The 18,748-nt window shown below is 39.4% G+C and overlaps 1 protein-coding gene across 16 annotated transcripts in view; it reads right to left on the bottom strand.

Annotated features, from left to right (window-relative positions):
• Positions 1-18,390, bottom strand: part of BBX (BBX high mobility group box domain containing) — a 267,802-nt gene extending 249,412 nt beyond the window's left edge. For 7 of the 16 annotated variants that reach the window (XM_045850881.1, XM_045850888.1, XM_045850891.1 and 4 more), the window contains exons 1-2: positions 17,732-17,863; positions 15,037-15,104 (exon numbers count right to left, since the gene is read on the bottom strand). The gene's annotated coding sequence lies outside the window, so the exon portion shown is untranslated. Of the gene's footprint in view, positions 1-8,821; positions 8,976-15,036; positions 15,105-17,171; positions 17,201-17,731; positions 17,864-18,130 lie in introns of those variants that run through there. The other 9 variants (XM_045850885.1, XM_045850880.1, XM_045850882.1 and 6 more) reach the window with 8 other exon arrangements.
• Positions 18,391-18,748: the final 358 nt, after the last annotated feature.

Below are 18,748 nucleotides of genomic sequence, written 5' to 3'. Positions count from 1 at the left end.
AGGTTAGGGGACCTCCTGGAACCTACCTTTTCACACCCGTGGGTCTATGGCCAGATCCTTCAGGCTAAGCCACACACTGTCTACACCCCTGCTCAGTCAACTAATATTTATTGAGTCCCTACTATGTGGCAGCCACTTTTATAGGCATGAGAGATATAGCAATGAACAAACATTGTTTCCAGATCTCTTATGCTGAGCTGGCCTAATTCTGTCTATTCACTCAACAGTACCTACTGAACTCCTACCATGTTCTAGGAGCTAAAGATGCAGCAGTGAGCAAAATGAAGTCCCTGATCTAATGCAACTTACCTAAATTTGGTGTAACACCACTCAATTTTTGCCTATTGTCTCCATAGTGGGTTCTCGAACACTAAAACATAAATACGACATTAAGCCCCACTATAACCCAGATTTGGTGCCCTGGGGTAGGTAAGAAGAAAATTAAAAGTTTTCCTGATATTCAATTTGTCTTTTTCATTTTTAAACTATTTATATTTTATTATGTACATAATATATTATTAGCTCAATATATCTAATTTATAAATAAATGTACATATATCAAAGATACATGCTCAAATTCTTTTACTGAGGATAGGACCACACTGTCTTAAATGACACATCTGGAAAACACAGATGCCACTGGCTTAGATGACACATTTGGAATGAACTGTCTGGCCCAGGTAGGGTTAACCTGGGCCTTCCATCAGGTTCATTTTCTCTCTGATAAATTCAAGTTAGCATTTTGCAACAATGCCTAAATACTAAATAATACAACCAAAGTTTAGGTCCATCCCAATATCCCCTCCCTAATGGTCTCCTATCACCACCCTATACTTACCATCTCTGTGTCCCATAGGTATAATAGCATCTTTATTTTCTATTCCACCTGTGGTATATGTGTATCATTACTATACTAGATACATGCTGAAGCCACAGCCATTATCTTTTTATTCTGCAAGCCCCAGAATTCCTAATCCAGCTTTATAATGGGTTGGTCAAAAAATCTGTTTTTCTTTTTTCCCCGTAAGATGGCTCTAGAAACACTTAGTTGTCTTTAACTTCGTTTGAAACAATTGTTAGATTGTATTATGACAACCGTCATATCAGTGTGCATTTAAAAAATACATGAAAATTGGTGAATTTTTATATAGCCATTTTAATACTGAAGATGGAAGAAAATATGCAACATTTTCAGCACATTATGCTTTATTTTTTCAAGAAAGGTACAAATGCAACTGAAACTCAAAAAAGATTTGTGGAGTATATGGAGAAGGTGCTGTGACTGAACGTGTCAAAAGTGGTTTGTAAAATTTCAAGCTGGAGATTTCTCACTGGACGATGCTCCATGGTCAGGTAGACAAATTGAAGTTCATAACGATTAAATCAAGACATTAACTGACAACACTCAATGTCATACCACCCAGGAGATAGCTGACATACTCAAAATATCCAAATCAATAAAATGAAGAATGTATCTTTTATTTTATGGAAAAAACCACAGAGATTTTTTGGCCAACCCAATACATTTTGAGTATTCAGTAAATATATTTTGCATAAAATAAAGACAATTCAATATATAGAATTCAGAATTACCAAACAGATATGATAAAGGATGATCCTTTGCTTTATGAAAGATGGCTCTTCTTCATAAAACGATCAGGAGTATATTTCTTTACACAGCTCCCTTATGTGTACTTTACATTGATTACTTAATACAGAAACCTGGGAATAGTAAAACTTCAATCTGTAAAATTAGAGCCACTGCTAATTGAAGATCATTCAGAAATACACACAAAGCATACTGAAATTAGATTTTGTTAATAATAATATATTAATTTTGAGAAACTAATTAAGTCAGAAATTTTCAAGAAAACATCTTTAATAAAGAACAGTACCAATCACCCTAATTCTTAAGACCTATATATTAGACTTAAGGCCATTTAGCTATATTTGAAAGATATGTCAAAAATTACATGTATGGTAGCCCTGGCTGGTGTAGCTCAGTGGATTGAGCTCGGGCTGCGAACCAAAGTGTCGCAGATTCGATTCCCAGTCAGGCCACATACCTGGGTTGCAGGCCATGACCCCCAGCAACCACACATTGATGTTTCTCTCTCTCTCTCTGTCTCTCTCTCTCTCTCCCTCCCTTCCCTCTCTAAAATAAATGAATGAATGAATGAATAAAATTAAAAAAAAAGAATTTTATAAAAAAAATTACATGTATGGTCACATTTTAAAAAACAAAACAAAAGGAAATCCACTTCTTAACAACTGATTCATGATCACAGTTCCTTATGCAGTAAACTTATTACTATGTTTGAGACAATCCTCATATATGTCACTGTGTCCACATGTGATCAATCCCCTTACAAGCCCTTTCAAGCTTCTTTACAGAAACCTTTGTATGGATTTGTACTATTCATGCAAAGCTTGTATACAAAAAAATTATTAAAATAAAACCCTGGTCTTACAACAAATCTGAACATGTTCTCTGGAACTTCTAAGAACAAGTAGCACCAAATGAGATGAGAACACGTGTCCATATACTTAGAAGTTCATTATCACCACAAGGACTGGTCAGTAATGGAATCTGAATAACTGTACTTCCATGATGTCAAACAGTCCCAAGACAAACAAGGGAAGAAAGACTCACAAGTTATTACTCTGTGCCTCTGTTCCTTTTTGCTGCTTTAATATAATTAGGGTCATTATCAATGTTGTGAGCTTATGAAGAAATATTTTCCCAGATCAGCTTCTTTATGATTTTGCTTATTAATGTATTTGCTTGCTATCAAAAGCACCCATGGCTGGCATCTGGAACACTGAGCACCATGTTTCAGGAACAAAGTTTTCACCTACACTGGGCTGATATCCAGAAAGGATCAGTCAAAAGAGGGCCACAGTTAAAACCAGTGAAAAGGCAGATATTCTGAGGTGTAATAAACCAAGTCATGATCAAAAGAAGCAATATTAAAAGTCTGATCAAGTTAAAGGGGATCCAAAGACCAAAGGCCATATCACTAAGGCAACCAAACTCATGGGAGTCTCCAGACCACGGCTTACTAAGGCATGAGACAAAACACAGTTGTAAATACAGCTTGTAAACACCCTGGAAAACCTGAAAACTAATTAAAAATTATTCCCGATGCTTCCATTAATCTATAATCTCTTATGTAATACAGAAAAGTGCATGTTCACCTCTTTAGAATCTCATGTTGTGCTTTAACAGCTGGGCCAGTCTTATTAATATACTCCTAACTAGTATAATTTATCTAAGTGAAGGTAAGTACACTATAGTAGTTTATAACATTTTTATTGTCATGTGTTTGGACCCCCAGTTTGGAATCTAGTCCAAATTACCAAATCATGTTAAAGGCATACTGAATAGAATAATGATTTGGTATATGTGGAATATTCAAACATTTCCCTTCACTTCATAAGTGTTGTCATTACAGATTATGACATTAACAGCAACAAATTAAAAAGGGAAAATAGATAAAAAGGAAGTCTAAAACACTTGACTGAACATAATTTTTTTAATCCTCACCCAAGGACATGCTTATTGATTTCAGAGAAAGAAGGGAGAGAGAGACAGAGAGAAACATCAATGTGGGAGGGAACCATCAATCAGTTGCCTCCCATACACACCCAGACCTGGGGATTGAACCCACAACCTAGGCACATGTTCCAACCTGGAATCAAACCTGCAAGCCCTTGGTGCATGGGACAATGTTCCAACCAACTGGGCCACCCAGCCAGGGCTGCAACATACTTTTAAAAATAAAAAGTCAGTGCCCTTTTAAATAGACCAAAAGCCACAGAGGTGCACTAATATTTAAATAAAAGCCAAATTAGGGTTAGAAATTTTTAATATCCACTCTAGTGCTTGAATCAAATTAGTTTTACAACCCTAATGACAATTAGGACACAGTGTCACAGCAAGAAACTGCCCCCATCCCATTTAGTGTCAAGTTCCTATGCTGGAATTAGTCAGTTTTTCAGTGGTATTTACTTCCGTGGTATTTACTCAGTGATATTTTATGCCATATCTGTTAGGACAATTAGCATAGAATAACTTATATGATAGATATTTACATATAGTGGCCTTTTCCAGCTAGTAGAACACATTTGCTTTGGGGACAAGAGCTGTTTCATATTCATCTTTTTAATCTCAAAGTCTAAACCAGCATCAACATGCCACAGGCTCTCAATCCACAAAGAGTGAATTAAATTGATCATCGTTTTTGCTACCTTAATCTCACCAACGCTGAATCCAATTAGTTAATACGCAAAATATTCTTTGAACATGACCCAAGAAAGGTTGAAAAAATAGTGTCGATGCCATACATTTATATTTCAGTTTACCATCCACTTGAATGAGAATAGCAAGCAAGTGGTTTATTGTGGGGGGATGAAACACAAGAAATGGAAACCTACCACCTTTGGTAAAGTATCAATCAGCTAAAACAACAGAAAAGCATATTTTTAATAAGACTACTGTCCACAAAAGCTACTTTGCAAAATTAGGAAAACACCCTATTTCCATGTTTTGCGGATGAGGGGAAAAGAAAGGCCACTAAAAATAGATGATAACATTTTGACCTTCCATATATGATTTACTCTCTGACTTTGCTGAATTTGCAAAAATAAAAGAATTTAATTTTAGATGAGCAGAACTCTTAGTATAAAAAAGCAACATATTATTTTGTATTTTCTAAGTGATTTGCTACTTGTACACAAATGTGTAATTTATAAAATCTCTTCTACTTACCAGAGCAGAAATAAATTTCTTAGGTAAAATAAATCAAACGTATCTGTACACCACTTCAAAACCCGGAAACTTTTGACTGACCCTATATTGACCAAATTCAAGCTTGATCATTAGACACCCTGAAGTGAAGTCTGTGAATTGGTTTTATTAATGTTTCCACTAGTAAGGAATTTCTTTTCAAAGTACATATTATAAAGCTATTCCATAATACTATCGTGTTATGTTGGTAAATTCTTTTAGTAAAATACAGGTCTGTCCGAAAAAAGTCCAGCCATTGTTAATACAATGAGAACAGTTTGTGCGACATCAGTGTAAACTGGCAGCCAAAGAGAGTGGACTGGAATGCACATGTGTTAACAATGACGACTTCACCGTCCTCGTCGGTGGGGGTGGTAGACACCATTGAGTGCGCATGTGTACTGCGTGGCCTTCATATTCAAAACAACAGAGACAGTAGAATAAGAAATCTGCATCAAATTTTGTATTAAGTTTGAACATTTCTCTGTGGAAACTTCAGAAGCTATGGGCAACTGGTGATTGGCAGCTTCATCACAACACACCCATTCATGCATCATGTCTCATGAAGTTTTTTGGCAAACCAATCACCCAGGTGACTTAGTTCCAGATTTGGTGCCCTACGACTTCTGCTTTTTCCCAAAACTAAAACCTACCTTTGAAAGAGAAGAGATTTGAGACTGTTGATGAGATTCAGGAAAATATGACAGGGGCAGCTGATGGAGACTGGGAGAACTATGTGAGGTCCCCAAGTGCCTACTTGAAGGGGACTGAGGCGTCACTGTCCTATGTATAATGTTTCCTGTATTATATATCTTCTTCAATAAATGTCTCTTTTTTTTCACATTATATGGCTGGATACCTTCTGGACAGGCCTCATATATTCATCATTTTAAGTCTAAAAAAGTACCAAAGTAAAAATATCATAGAATATGCAGCCAGAAAAACTTAACTCCTCATGAAAAAAACAAATTATTTCCCATGATGTACAAGAGGAATTACTAAATAGTAAAACTAATAACTGTTGTTATTAGACATTTCTATACTAGATATACCAACTAAAAAGAAAATTCACTAAATGTCAAATTTATAAACTAAGTTTTGTACTAGTTATTCTTTGTGACCTCACTGATAACTGGCCCTAGCTCAGAGACTTCCTTACTTCTCTCCCTTAAGAGTGACAGAGAGTAGAATTCCAGCCCTGTCACTTCAAAATGAAGATTTCTCTTTAGGGAGAAAGAAAAACTGGGGGCAATTCTTGGCTGGAAATTGCCCCAAACCTTTCATTTCTAACCTTTTGGAATGTGTTCCTAAAGGCAAATAAACAACAGAGAAAAACCTCTAAAGACTGGCACTACAGCTCGGCATACTCATGCGACCTCTGACAAGTAACTAAACCGGAGACTTAATTTCCTCATTATTAAAATACGGTTACCTCTCATCAGAAAGTTGTTGTGGAAAATAAAATAGTAAAAATAAAACTTGTGCTCCAGAAAGAGGCCCTCAGTCCAAATTAACTTCCTCCCCATCCCCAAAGTAAAATAGTATTTGGGAAACTCTTCTGAAGACTGCTTTCAACTTTCCCTTAAATAAGCGAAACTACATAGTCAATCTAGCACCCTAAAACACACAAAAAATTGAATAAAAAATTTACTTCAATTTACTTCATAAAAACAATAGGTGACTTGACTTTACATACCCCTCCTAATCACACCTCATAATCCTTTCCTAATTGACACTTTCACGCAGAGAATAAGGTGAAGTCCCAAACTCCTATATCAACTTTATTTTATGAGTAGTGATAAATACTAAAACATCTCAAAAACTAAAAACAAGTTTAAATCAAATAAGAGTAAAAAACAAAGTTCAACTCCATATTCTCAGTCTCAAACATTTGTAGGCAGTATCACAGGTGCATATTAGTGAATATGACAAAAGGCAGACAGCGAAAAAGAGACTGGATAGGAAAGAAGGAGAGGGGAAGAAAGAAGGAAGAAGGGAGGGGAAAAAAGGAAGGAAAGAAAAAAATTATGACTTCAGTAACTCAAAGGATTATCAAAGTTTGACAGCTGAATATAAAGAATTATTTTCCCATTTTGTTCCATGCTCCATCACATTCCCTTGCAGTCAAAGAGAACTCTACCTGGGTGAGTTTTGAGAGGTGCACCAATAATGGAAAGACAACTCAGCATTTTTTAATATTAAAGGAATCAGTATTGCTAATAAGACTCCCTCTGAATTCCTCAATTTGTGGCTTTCCTACAGTAGTCAATCAATAAATAGTAACAGAAGTAAAGCTTTCTTTAGTCATTTGGTATCAGTCTATAGCAAATGAAAACTGGTTCAAGTCTATCTATAACAATAGATCATATTGGCTACTGCTTGATCCTTAATGAATGTCATAGACTTTTCTTCACATCAAACTTTTCATTTTTCTATGGTTTTATAGAAAATTAAAAGTACAATAAAAGGCAAGATCTTAAATTTTCATAATGCTAGGTATCTTTACTTCAATAATTATAAAAATAAAGGTACCTATCACCTCTATAAAAAATATAACACAAAAACATTCTCATCTGATAGTAGACTAAATCCGCAAAACCATTTTTGATTTCGACTTTTGATAGAATGTAAGAATTACACAAATGGCACTATAGTAAAGGAAATATAACCCCTTCGTGAAACCTCACAATAGTAACCAATATAGCAAACAAATTTAGCCTAAATTTTGTTCAGTTACATAAGAAACATTCAACATGGTAAGCATTTCAAATGTTATATAGATTTCAGTGTTTGTGAATCTAATAAAAGTGCCAATTATAAAAACAACAAAAAAAGGAATCACAATGTCAAATGGATAGACAAGGTTCAACTAACAGGGGAGGGTGTGTGTGTATGTTGTGTGTGTTTGAGCTTTCCTTACCCAGGACAGGAGCCTCTCACTCTGCTCTACCTAGGAGGTATGGTACAAATGATATCAACTACCTAGGTACTATCATTTTGCTTATCTCACTTTATAACCTCTAATGCCTTCCACCCTTGTATTTGAAGGCACAGGGTTCCAACAGTTTTACTGAGTTAAAATACAATGTTAAGGTAACTTCAATGATTCACCAGCTTGCAATGAACTCAAAATGTTTAGTGATCAAAATTAGCAAAAGAATTTTCATTGAGTGAAATGGGTAGAAATACCAGATAATTTCACTCTGTGGACTAAGGAAATTAATATGGTAGGATCACAATCCCTTATGTGAAATTCTTAGGTCCAGGTATGCTTCAGATTTTTGTATGTTTTTAAAAGGTTAGAGAGATATTGTAATAATTATGTGTGGTCAGGGGGACCACTGTATAAAGTATAGAATTGCCTAACCACTATGCTTATACACATGAAACTATGCAGAATAATATTGAATATAAACTGATTAGAAAATAAAATTTTAAAACAAAGTCAGAGAGAGCACATAGCATATATTACATAACACTCCTAGCTAGACCTAGGATAGACCACACAATCAAATATATTGCTAATTCTATAGCAAAGTATGTGAATACTTTTTCTAAGTGAGCTTTAAAACTGTTATACACAGGCCCATGACAGCTTGGGTCAGGTTTAGCTTTTGTCACCAAATGAGTCTTGATTCCAAACTTTTAGAGGAAAAAGAAAACTTCCAGTTTTTCAGAGATTTTCTTTTTTAGATAAAGGATCGTGAATATATATCCAATACCACTACACATCAAAGTACAAAGACATTTTCAAAATATATAGAGCTAATTAATTTATTGGAGATGAAAAGGTGCACCCAATTAAAATTTAGCAAAGTAAAATGATGTTCCTGGCAAATATAACCTTAAAAATTAGGAAATGCAATTACTTCACTTTAATTTATTCAAATAAGTGAAGTGTTCAGGCTACTTAAAAATAAATGTCTATGTTAGAGGTAATGAGTATTTGAGTAGGACAGTACTGTTTGAGAACTCTGGCATTCCTTGCAGTTGTTTTCACTTCCTTTGCATTTGATCACATGTTGCACTTACCCCAGTTTTCAGTTTTCACATTGTTTGAGATTTCAGGGATTTGGTGTATTTTCCATTCATTTTCTTCGCTTGCCCCTCTTTTCTATTTAAGTGTCTATTTTGTGCAGTGTAATTTGTTATGCACTCTGGATGTAATGCTTCTCAATCTTCATGCCTTGACACAAGGATAAGATTTCATTGGTTGTAAAGAGTGCCCAAAGTAATTACTTACAAACAGTTAAATTACCACAGTTTATAAAGGATTTCACGTGTATGTATGAGAATATTCAAGATTTTCGTTATGATAATACAATTCTCACTTATATTCCAATATTCTTAATAGGGAAAGAAGTGGCTTTATCATACCGTGAACTATGTATAAAAACCCACCGCATAATTTATGTCTATAACCAGGGAAATCACAATGTCCCATGTATAAACATCAGTGGTATGAGTCACACTAGAAGCAAGTTTGAGGAGTGATGCTCTGTTTAAAACATTCCAAGATGTATCAGAGTCGCCAGAGAGAATCCTCAACTAACCACTTCGAAATATGAAAAGAGCTAGCTGTTCTCCTGTCCTGTGCTTTATCTTCTTTAAGAGGTGGGAAAATCCTTCCCCAAACCTGAAAGAGTATGGTACTTAGTTGTGCAAGCCTCAGCTATTCTTTTTCTTCTTCTGGTTAATGTTAAAAACACACTAGGTTCATGATACCAGAGTTGAGGACCAGTGGTTTTCAATCTTTTTCATCTCACGGCACTCATAAACTAATTACTACAATTCTGTGGCACACCAAAAAATGTATTTTTTGCCAATCTGACCAAAAAAAGATATAATTTTGATTCATACCAAACAGCTATTGTTGTGTTGGCTGTTGTCATTTTCTTTATTTGACAATCTAAAGGAAAAGAGGTCAGTGCCCCTGACTAAACAGTAAGGTATTGCACATTTGAAAATTATTGCGGCACACTGGTTGAAAATTGCTGTTTTAGAGAAAACAAAAATTAAAGGTACAGCTTTGGGAAATTTCAAACTTGGGAGTCAGGATGAAATGAGATGTATCTACAAAAACTAATGCTTATTTTGAGTGCTGTGGATAAGGGTCACTACAGACATTGTTGTCTTTGTAATTCTCATTCTGTGCATGGTAACTATTAATATGCCCTGTTGCACATACAATAAATTCTATTCTGAAGTGACATGCTCAAAGTCTCTAACCTTAGTAAGCAACAGGCAGCAGGAGTGAACCCAGGTTCTTTGGCTGGGAAGCCTCTGCTCCTTGTACGACAACTGCTACTACAGTAATATCCACAGAGGACAATCAGGGTCCTCTCAGTACTGCAAAATACTGACTGAAATACAGCCATAGAATGTGGAAGTTGGAAGAGACCTCAGGAATCAATGAACTCCAACCCCACTTTCAGAGCATGACTCCCATTCAGTCTTGAGCCATCTTTCCCTTATACTACTTTCTCAAAGTGTGTCAGAGGATCTGTGCCTGCTTCAGTGTTCCCTGCAGTATGAGTTGAAACACAGATTCCTGAGCCCTATACTGGACACACTGAATCAGAATACCTGGAGATGGGTCCTGAGGACCTTCAATTTTAGTATTAGTAAGCACTCTAGGCTGGTGTTTCTCAAACCATAAGCCACAAAAATCAATTTAGTGAGTAACACCTTGTATTTTTTTAGTAAAATAGTTTGGAGCACATTAGATTTTTAGGATTAGGTAGAAATAGAACATATGAGAGGGCACTACTCTTAGTACTGCTTCAGAAAACTTTTCTTTCAGTGTTTATATGTGGATTGTGATATAAAAAGTATTTCTTTTCATATATCTCAGTAAAAAACACTGAAGAAATACAGCTGTTTTAGACAATTTTTGTCCTTGTTCTTATTTTACTTTGGAAATAAGTTATCAATCTTTTAATTAATTATCCTCTTTATGGAATAATTCATGGATAAAATCATTCTATGTCCTTATTAGGAGTTCACTTATTCCATTCCAGGAACTTTTTTATTCCCTGATCTTTTCACCCAAGGGCCAAGTTTAGCTACATGGTTTAATTACTAAATCAGTATTTTGCAGTATTTTTTATTTTTCTAAATTTCATAAAATTCAAATCATTCTCATTTTTACTTTGTGTTTTATACATCCTTCTCACTATCTGAAGTTATTTCACTATCTAGAGCCTTATTAAACTGACTCACATGTTTTAACTTATTTAGTTTACATTTTGGTAGGTGTGTCAATGCTTTGTGGTCTGTATTTAATCCTTTAAGTCTCTCATTCCCCTTAGTCTTCCACCTTCTATTTATATATACTTTTAGACAGAATTCTTTCCTGGCTTGCCTTACTTTGAATTTCCATTGTATAATTGATACTTATTTTAATTTTTACCTTATCATTTTCTTTGAAAAGTAAAAAATGAAAACCATCCCCATTAATACATGAGGATTTTCTGGGTATATCTTTCCCATGTTAAAATGATGTCCTGGAGTTTCAAGGAACTGTAAGTGCTTTCTAAGGGCTAATATGAACACAAATAAATGTTGAGTGAAGCTGTACTCACAAAATGCTTTCCTCAGGTATGACTTAAAACACAGAAATCTCTACAATTCAACACTGTATGTGCTAACTATTTTTGAGATAGTACAAACCCACTGACTGAATGCGAGTCACAGAATTTTCAAACTAGAAGAACTTCCATTCAGTCTTTAGCCTTAGTCTTGACTTCCTTCAGAGCAGTGTTTTTCAAAACATAGCCTGAGGACCACCTGTGTGGGATTTACCTGGGGCATGGATTTACTTGAGACACATGATAAAAAATGAATCATGAGATTACAATGTTCTCATAACTGGGGTTTGTTTTCATTTCATAGTGAGAGAAAGTAAGCTGACTAAAAATACTGGATACCATTCAGACCTACTTTTAAAAGGTGCCCTTAAAGATGAAATTTTTAAACATGAGATGGACTTCAAATGACAAAGTCAAGGAAAGTGTGGTTGTAAGTTAAGCACCTCCTTAAGTTAAATCTTAAAATACAGGTATGTCACACTAGTGGTGATACAGTATGCAAAAATCAATTGCCTAAATTTAGTAATTTAGAACAGGTAATATCACAATTTTAAACATTTTTTGCACTTTTGTAAAACAATATTAATTTCAGGATTTCCCTTACTACAGCAAAAACAAGCATGTCTATATGAGGCTATTTTCTATTTTCCAAAAGATTTTTTTAATAGGGTTGAGATGTGAAGTCTTTATTACTTCTCTAATACTAAAGTAATTGATATGTTGGTAAGATCTGCAAAAATATGGCTCTCACTTTACTTATGTTCTTTATGAAATGTAGGAAAACGTAAACTTCAAGTATGTTAGCTGTTGATTCATTTAAAATTATGTTTGTAATTTTACTGAAAAATATGGTTAAATACTTTAACTGCCAAGGTAGATTTTTATGAGTTGTACCACCTTTAGACTGCTGTTTCTTCTTTCTTTACTACATAAAAAAAAAAAACCCAACCTTATCAATCACAGTTACTTACAACACAAACAAACCATAATTATTACATGTTCATCCTAGCTTTCACTCAAATGTCTAAACAAATCTGTTTCAATACAGTCAGTATAAAGATCAGGTCTATAAGGTCAAAGGTGGCATACACTTTTCAGGTTGCATAGCAGAGCTTTACATATGTTAATAGCAGAGCTATCTCACAAACTCTTAAACCTGGAACTATTTTTTTTTAATTGGGACACAAAGATCAAGATGGATTTATTTTTTAAAAGTATAAAAAGTGCAAATTTTTGTTAATATGTAAGTCTGTAGTGAAAGATTCTTTCCAAAACTGCCATAGTACTTCCAAACATATAGCACTGAAAAACAACATAGATGAACTTCCTTTTCAATAGTGAGCATTAAAAATGAAATGTAGCCCTGGCCAAGTGACACCATTGGTTGGAGCGTCATCCCCAAAAGGTTGCAGGTTTGACACCAGTCCAGGGCACATACCTAGGTTGTATGTTCTATCCCCATGTAGGGGCACATACGGAGTTCTCGCTCTCTTTTTCTTTCCCTCCCTTCCTCTCTCTCTAAAATCAGTAAGTATGTTCTCAAGTGAGGATTTAAAAAAGTAAAATGCAACTTAAGGCTTCAGTTTCAGAACTTCATAGAGATATGCAGAATACTAAAATGTGAAGTTTGGAAACACTTGGCAATGTAGAAGCAAAACTTTCAGCTAAATTCTTATTTTGTTAATTAAACCTCAAATCTCATAAATACATTTTAGATGCAGATAACTAGTAATTCATTGTTAGAATGATTTTTTAGATCCCTAATACAAGTTACACTATAAAAACTACTCTGACTTCAAAGATCAAGACCATTCTTAAAAATATTGTTTTAGCCCTGGCTGGTGTGGCTCAGTGGATTGAGCACTGGACTGAGAAGCAAAGGGTCACAGGTTCAATTCTCAGTCAGAGCACATGCCTAGGTTGCAGGCCAGGTCCACAGTAGTAGGTGTGGGAGAAGCCACCACACATTGATGTTTCTCTCCTCCTCTTTCTTCCTCCCTTCACCTCTCTCTAAAAATAAATAAATAAAGTCTTTAAAAAATTACTGTTTTAATGAAGCAGTTATTTGATATCTCAAAGAAATACAAGATATCATCAAACAGCTTTTATTCTGGAAAGTACAGATTATCATTTTAAATTCTGAATTAGTCAAATATATTTCCATGGGGAAAGAACCAACATTCAAAGTTTGCTCCAGTGAACAAAATAATGTGCCTCACATGTATAAATGTGGTGCTCTTTAGTAATCAGAAATGCACTTTGAAAACTCTTGCCATATGTTCAAAAATAAAGAACTCTTCCAAACAAGCTTAAAAAAAAATCAAAGACATTAAATCCACATATTTTGGCATGCACTAAATTCATCTTATAGAACCATCGCGTTCTGACCGCTCCAATCAGCCTGTTATGTATGTGAAGTATTAGGAAGTTCTCAAAACTATCTGAAATGTGATATTTATATTCCACTAAAGATGTTGAACACAAGAGTTTATATTATATCTCATCTAAGCCTCAGCAATATCAAAGGATATTTTGCTACTGTGTGGAAACTACCAGAAAGGCATGGTCTTCAAACGCAATTCCTCTTAATATGAAGACAGCTTTTTAGTACACACACAATATCTCAGCAAGCCAAGAAACAATAAAGGTAAGTTCCCTTTTCTTTTCTTGTATGGAAAACTGAGTCCAAGTCCATTTTCATTCACAAAATATAATCTCCACCTTCACTATGGTAGTATTACAAAGCACCATAGCTGATTTATACAGTTTAGTACAACCAGTTTTCTTAACATATCAGCAACTTAAGAGCTCCTCAGAAGTTCCTTAACAATGGCAGGGCAAAATTACAAGTTGGTTTTCTGTACTTTGGGCTCACCACGATGCTTCCAAATGCTCTATAAACCCTCAGTTTTCACCTAGACCATTACTTCTCACAAAGTTTTCAGGCACTCGTTGTCCCACACATTATTTCACCAATTTTTCCATTTGGGAGGCATATATCTGAAAAAAGCACTTAATGACTTTCAAAGTCACTGTTATAGCTGTTAAAATGTACCCAATTTCTCCAATTACATAAACTTAGAAGAAAATTGTGATCAATTTGGTCAGTAATTTGCCTTTACAATCAAGCTGGTTGGTATGTTAAATGCTAGATTCACTACACTGCCCAGTTCACCCTTCCCCACCACAAAAGTAACTGTCACAAACAACACAAGTTACCCAAGAAAGAGGCCTAGGAAAAGAGTGAGCAAATGTCAGTCACTATAATTAGATAGGCCTTCTGTACAATGCTTCCTTGGGTTTTTAATAATTCTCTCCACTCATAGGCTGCCATCTTTCTACAATACTACCTAGCATTAACTATCCTAGGCCTTCAAGTCATTATCAATTAAAATGCCTATTTGAAAATAAGGTTTCAAATGACACTTGGAGACAAACATGATATGAACACTTAAACTATCTTAAAATAAGAATAATGACAGTTGAAATCTAAATACTAAGAATCCTAATGTGATTTCTGTTGTTGAAGCCTCAGTGAAACAAGCTTTCTGGGGTACTGCAACCCCAGTAAAGCATCTTCTTTTGTAAATAGTAATGACCCTTATGTCATCACTAATAGCCATCCAGGTTTCCTGAATGAAGAGTTTGCATACTTACCCAGGAAGGCAAATGGAAAGTACACAAGGAGATGAACTGCGGCAAAGCCTTTGTCATATGATAGTGACCTATAAAGTATCAAATGAAGGTACATCATCAGTATGGTTGAGCTTTACAAGAGTCCCAACTCCTGCAACATCTATGAAGAACCCCGAAACCCAGGAGTCCATCTCCCACCAACCGCTCCCCTCTTTCCACCCCATGCGCAAACTGTGGGGCAATAAAGGCAAAGTAGCTCTCTGTGTGAGATGGCAGAGGCTGAGGATAACCCAGCTGGCATTCCAAGGTGTCTCAAGCACCCGCTCTCCCCACTCCCCGCATGTACAAAGCAGAAAGTTGATCCATTCTGCAAACCCAAAACCACAATCATTCATCAACTTGCACAAGTGATTACCGCCCCCAGGACAAATACACCAGTAACCAAATCATAGCAATCGATTGGCAGCTGAGCCTTAGAGGTGTCCAGGAGTCGGCCAGAGTTAGCAGGGCGATGGCAGTGGGTCCAGGTAGCACAGCCCTCAGCCCTGGCAGACCTGGGCTGCCACTGCCTTCGCCCAAACACCCGGCTCCGGTCACAATCCCGAGACTGGAGAGTGGAACCGAGCAAGGAAACACATCAGCCAGAGCCCCGGGCGGCAAGTGCAGGGTCACCAGGTCTTCGAGTTCGGGGTGGGGGGAGCTAGGAAAGGGAGAGGGAAGAAGGGAGCAAGAGATCCCACCCTGGCTTTGTTGCTGGTCACCATCAAGTTTGCATCTTAGTACAAAATGTCGATCTTAAGGGCTGACAAGACAGAGGCAAAGGGAGAAAGAGAAAGGGAATAGAGTCCATCTTGCTTTGGGGAAGAGGGGAGAGAAAAAAAATTAAGTGCAAATCCCCCACTCCGGTCGTAAAAGTCTGCCAAACACCTTTCATAACGGAGGAGCAACGAGTGGGGTGTCCCTGTACCCGTGGCCGCTCGAACTGGCGGCAGTCTGGGCAGAAAAAGCCTCCCTCTCCTCCTCTTCCTCCTCCTTCCTCTCCTCCTCCTCCCTCTCCTCCTCCCGCGGGCCCCGGCGAAGATCCCGCCGCCACCGCCGCTGCCTCGGCTGCCCCCCGGGGAGGCACCGCCGCCTGGCCCGGCGCTGCCATTCCGGGCTTGGACCGCGCGGTGCGCGTGGGGCCGGGCGCCGGATGGCCGCGCGGGGACGTCCGCGCCAGGGACCCCCGCACCCCTTTGCCGCGGGCTGGCTACAGAAGTCGCGCGAGCAGAGGTGGTGGCGGCGCGCAGAACAGGGGGCGCGCGTGAGATTCCCCACGCCGCGAGTGGGCAACCCCAAGAGATGGCGAAGAACGCCCCTCCCTGCGCGGGGAAAGTACCCTAGTCCCCCTCAGCCCGGCGTCCGCGAACTGGAGACGAGAACTGGACGTGTCATTAGCAGGACAGGCAATGGTTTCAAAGCCCCAGGCCAATGATCATTAGCTGAGGCTGAGCTCGTTCGGTCCCCATCCCCCACCACCTCCACCCACCTTCTCCTTCGTACCCCCCCCCCACCTCCACCCCACCTCGAGAAACTTTTCAACAAGATCCACCTGGACTAATTTGTCCTCAGACAGTTAAAATATTGACTAGACCCTACACACCGGTAGGGAAGGGGAAGGCACGCTTTATTTTCCTTTCTACAGAAAGGAAAGCAAAAAATAGCTTCTCTCTCCGTCTCTCCCTCTCCCCCCCCCACTCTGTCGTACATGTTGTGTCTTAGCTTTTTGCATCGTTTCGTTTTACCTTCCTCATTTAGCAGAAATGATCGCGAATATTTCACACATTAACGTGTTCCAGATTCTTGGATCCAGGGTCCTTGTAAATTACAGGACTCTGGTTTGGTCTCAGTTACGTTAAGTTTCATACAATACCAAAAAAAATTAAAAAATAATAATACATTTCTGAGGGTGAGCGAGCGAGACGAGGTGGAGGAGGAAAAGAAACCTCGAGTCTGATTTCTGTAATTTACTAGCGACCCGGATCGCGGCAAATAACAGTGTAACACGAGTGTGGCCTGAGAGGGCTGGGGAGCTCTTTCTAGAGGCATCGACCCCATCCCCGGATAAAGGATCTGCAAGTTTTCTGTCATCGCGACCATGCAATGCCATAACTTACCTTTAGAAATAAGACTTTAAACAGCCAAGGCCTTCCTCCTCCCCGCCACCACCACCCCCAGCCTTGATCTCTCCACCTTAAACTTATTGACACAACATAATCCCACATTCAAGCAAAATCCTGACACAGCCACCCTCCTCGTCTTCCCCCCTCCTCTCTTCCCTCCGGTTCGTTCTCTCTCTCTCTCTCTCTCTCTCTCTCTCTCTCCCCCCTGCCCCCCCCCCGGCGTTCCCTCCCTCTTCTCTCTCCCCTTCTGCCTCGCTCTCTTCCCTCTCCCCCTATTCTTCCTCCCGGCTACTCTGGCACTAAAACAGCACTTTCTCTACTCGCCGCGCATTTGGTGAGGGGTGGGGGGTGAGAGGGCAGCGACCCGCGGGGCCGGAACACCCAAATCCCAACTCTCCAGATGAACGAGCAACTGGGCTGCTGTTCCCGGTCACCGACGCACACGAAACGTTCCATAAATCCACTGAGGGCAGGCTCCTCGTACCTTCCTCCCCTGCCCCTGCTCCCCAGGCCCCACCTCCCCAGCAGCCGAGACCAAGCTGGAATCCACGTACTTTCGCCGCGATGAAGTTTGGGGCTCCCCGGGCGGCCACGAGCCGCCCGCCGGCGTGAGGGCTCTGTTGTTGTTTTCCTCCGGCTGCTCCTGCCTGCGCCCCGGCGCCCGTGCCCCTCTCGGGCAGCGCTGCCTGTGTGCCGAGAGGTGCTGGTTGCAAACGCAGCCTGGCACCGGCTGGCCTACTACTCCCCAGCCCGGCCCCCAGCCTCCCGCCCGCAGGGCACTGCCTCCGCGCCCCGCGCCCCCCGCCCCCCGCCGGCGCGGCCGCAGCGACCCTCGCCCCCGACCTCTCCCGACCCAAAGTTTTGGCAGAAGGGGAAAGTGCCCGGGGAGCGGGCCGGCTGGCGGCTGCTCCCGACGCGCGGGGTTCCCTCCGTCTTCCTCAAGTCCACCCTACCGGCTGCCGCCGCCGCCGCTGCTCCTGCCGCGGAGTCCTTGGGGCTGCAGCCCGGCGGGTCGCAAGTGAGTAGGAAAACAGAAAGTGCGGGGAGAGCGCCCAGGAGGGATGAAGGGCGCTTACCTCGCGGGCTTGCCCACCGTGAGGGTGTCTGTGTGGCTCGCCTTCCGCGGCCAGTCAGGGGTTCTCTATGGGAAAGTGGAGAGGAGCTCGCGGAGCCGCTCTGCCTCCGCTTCACTGTACACTGCTCCACATACAGTACATGCAACCCGGAGAGACCGAAAACACTCATTTTATATAAGGCAGCCTGCCATTGGCCCGCGCCCTGACAGACAGGCCGCGCGGCCAAACAGAAGGCCCGTTACACCCAAACACTCGCACACATACACACATTTCACAGAGACACACAAAGATCATCACATTTTCTATTTTCTAATGTTCGGGACCTGTAGACAGTAGGAGAGGACAGGTAGAGAGGCCCAGCAGAGTGAGGTAAAGGCGAAAAACCCTGTGTGCACCAAGTTGCAAGGCTTGAAACTGGTGTCTTTTTGACTTGGGAGGGTGATAGTAATAAACTACAACTCCAGTGGATATGGAAGTGAGGGTTTTTTTTTAAAT

Source organism: Phyllostomus hastatus, unplaced genomic scaffold, assembly GCF_019186645.2.
Source record: "Phyllostomus hastatus isolate PE091 unplaced genomic scaffold, TTU_PhHast_1.1 phas_contig_86, whole genome shotgun sequence".
Classification (NCBI taxonomy): Eukaryota; Metazoa; Chordata; class Mammalia; order Chiroptera; family Phyllostomidae; genus Phyllostomus; species Phyllostomus hastatus.
The sequence above is the reverse complement of the archived record's forward strand: the minus strand, read 5'-3'. Positions and strand labels throughout refer to the sequence as shown.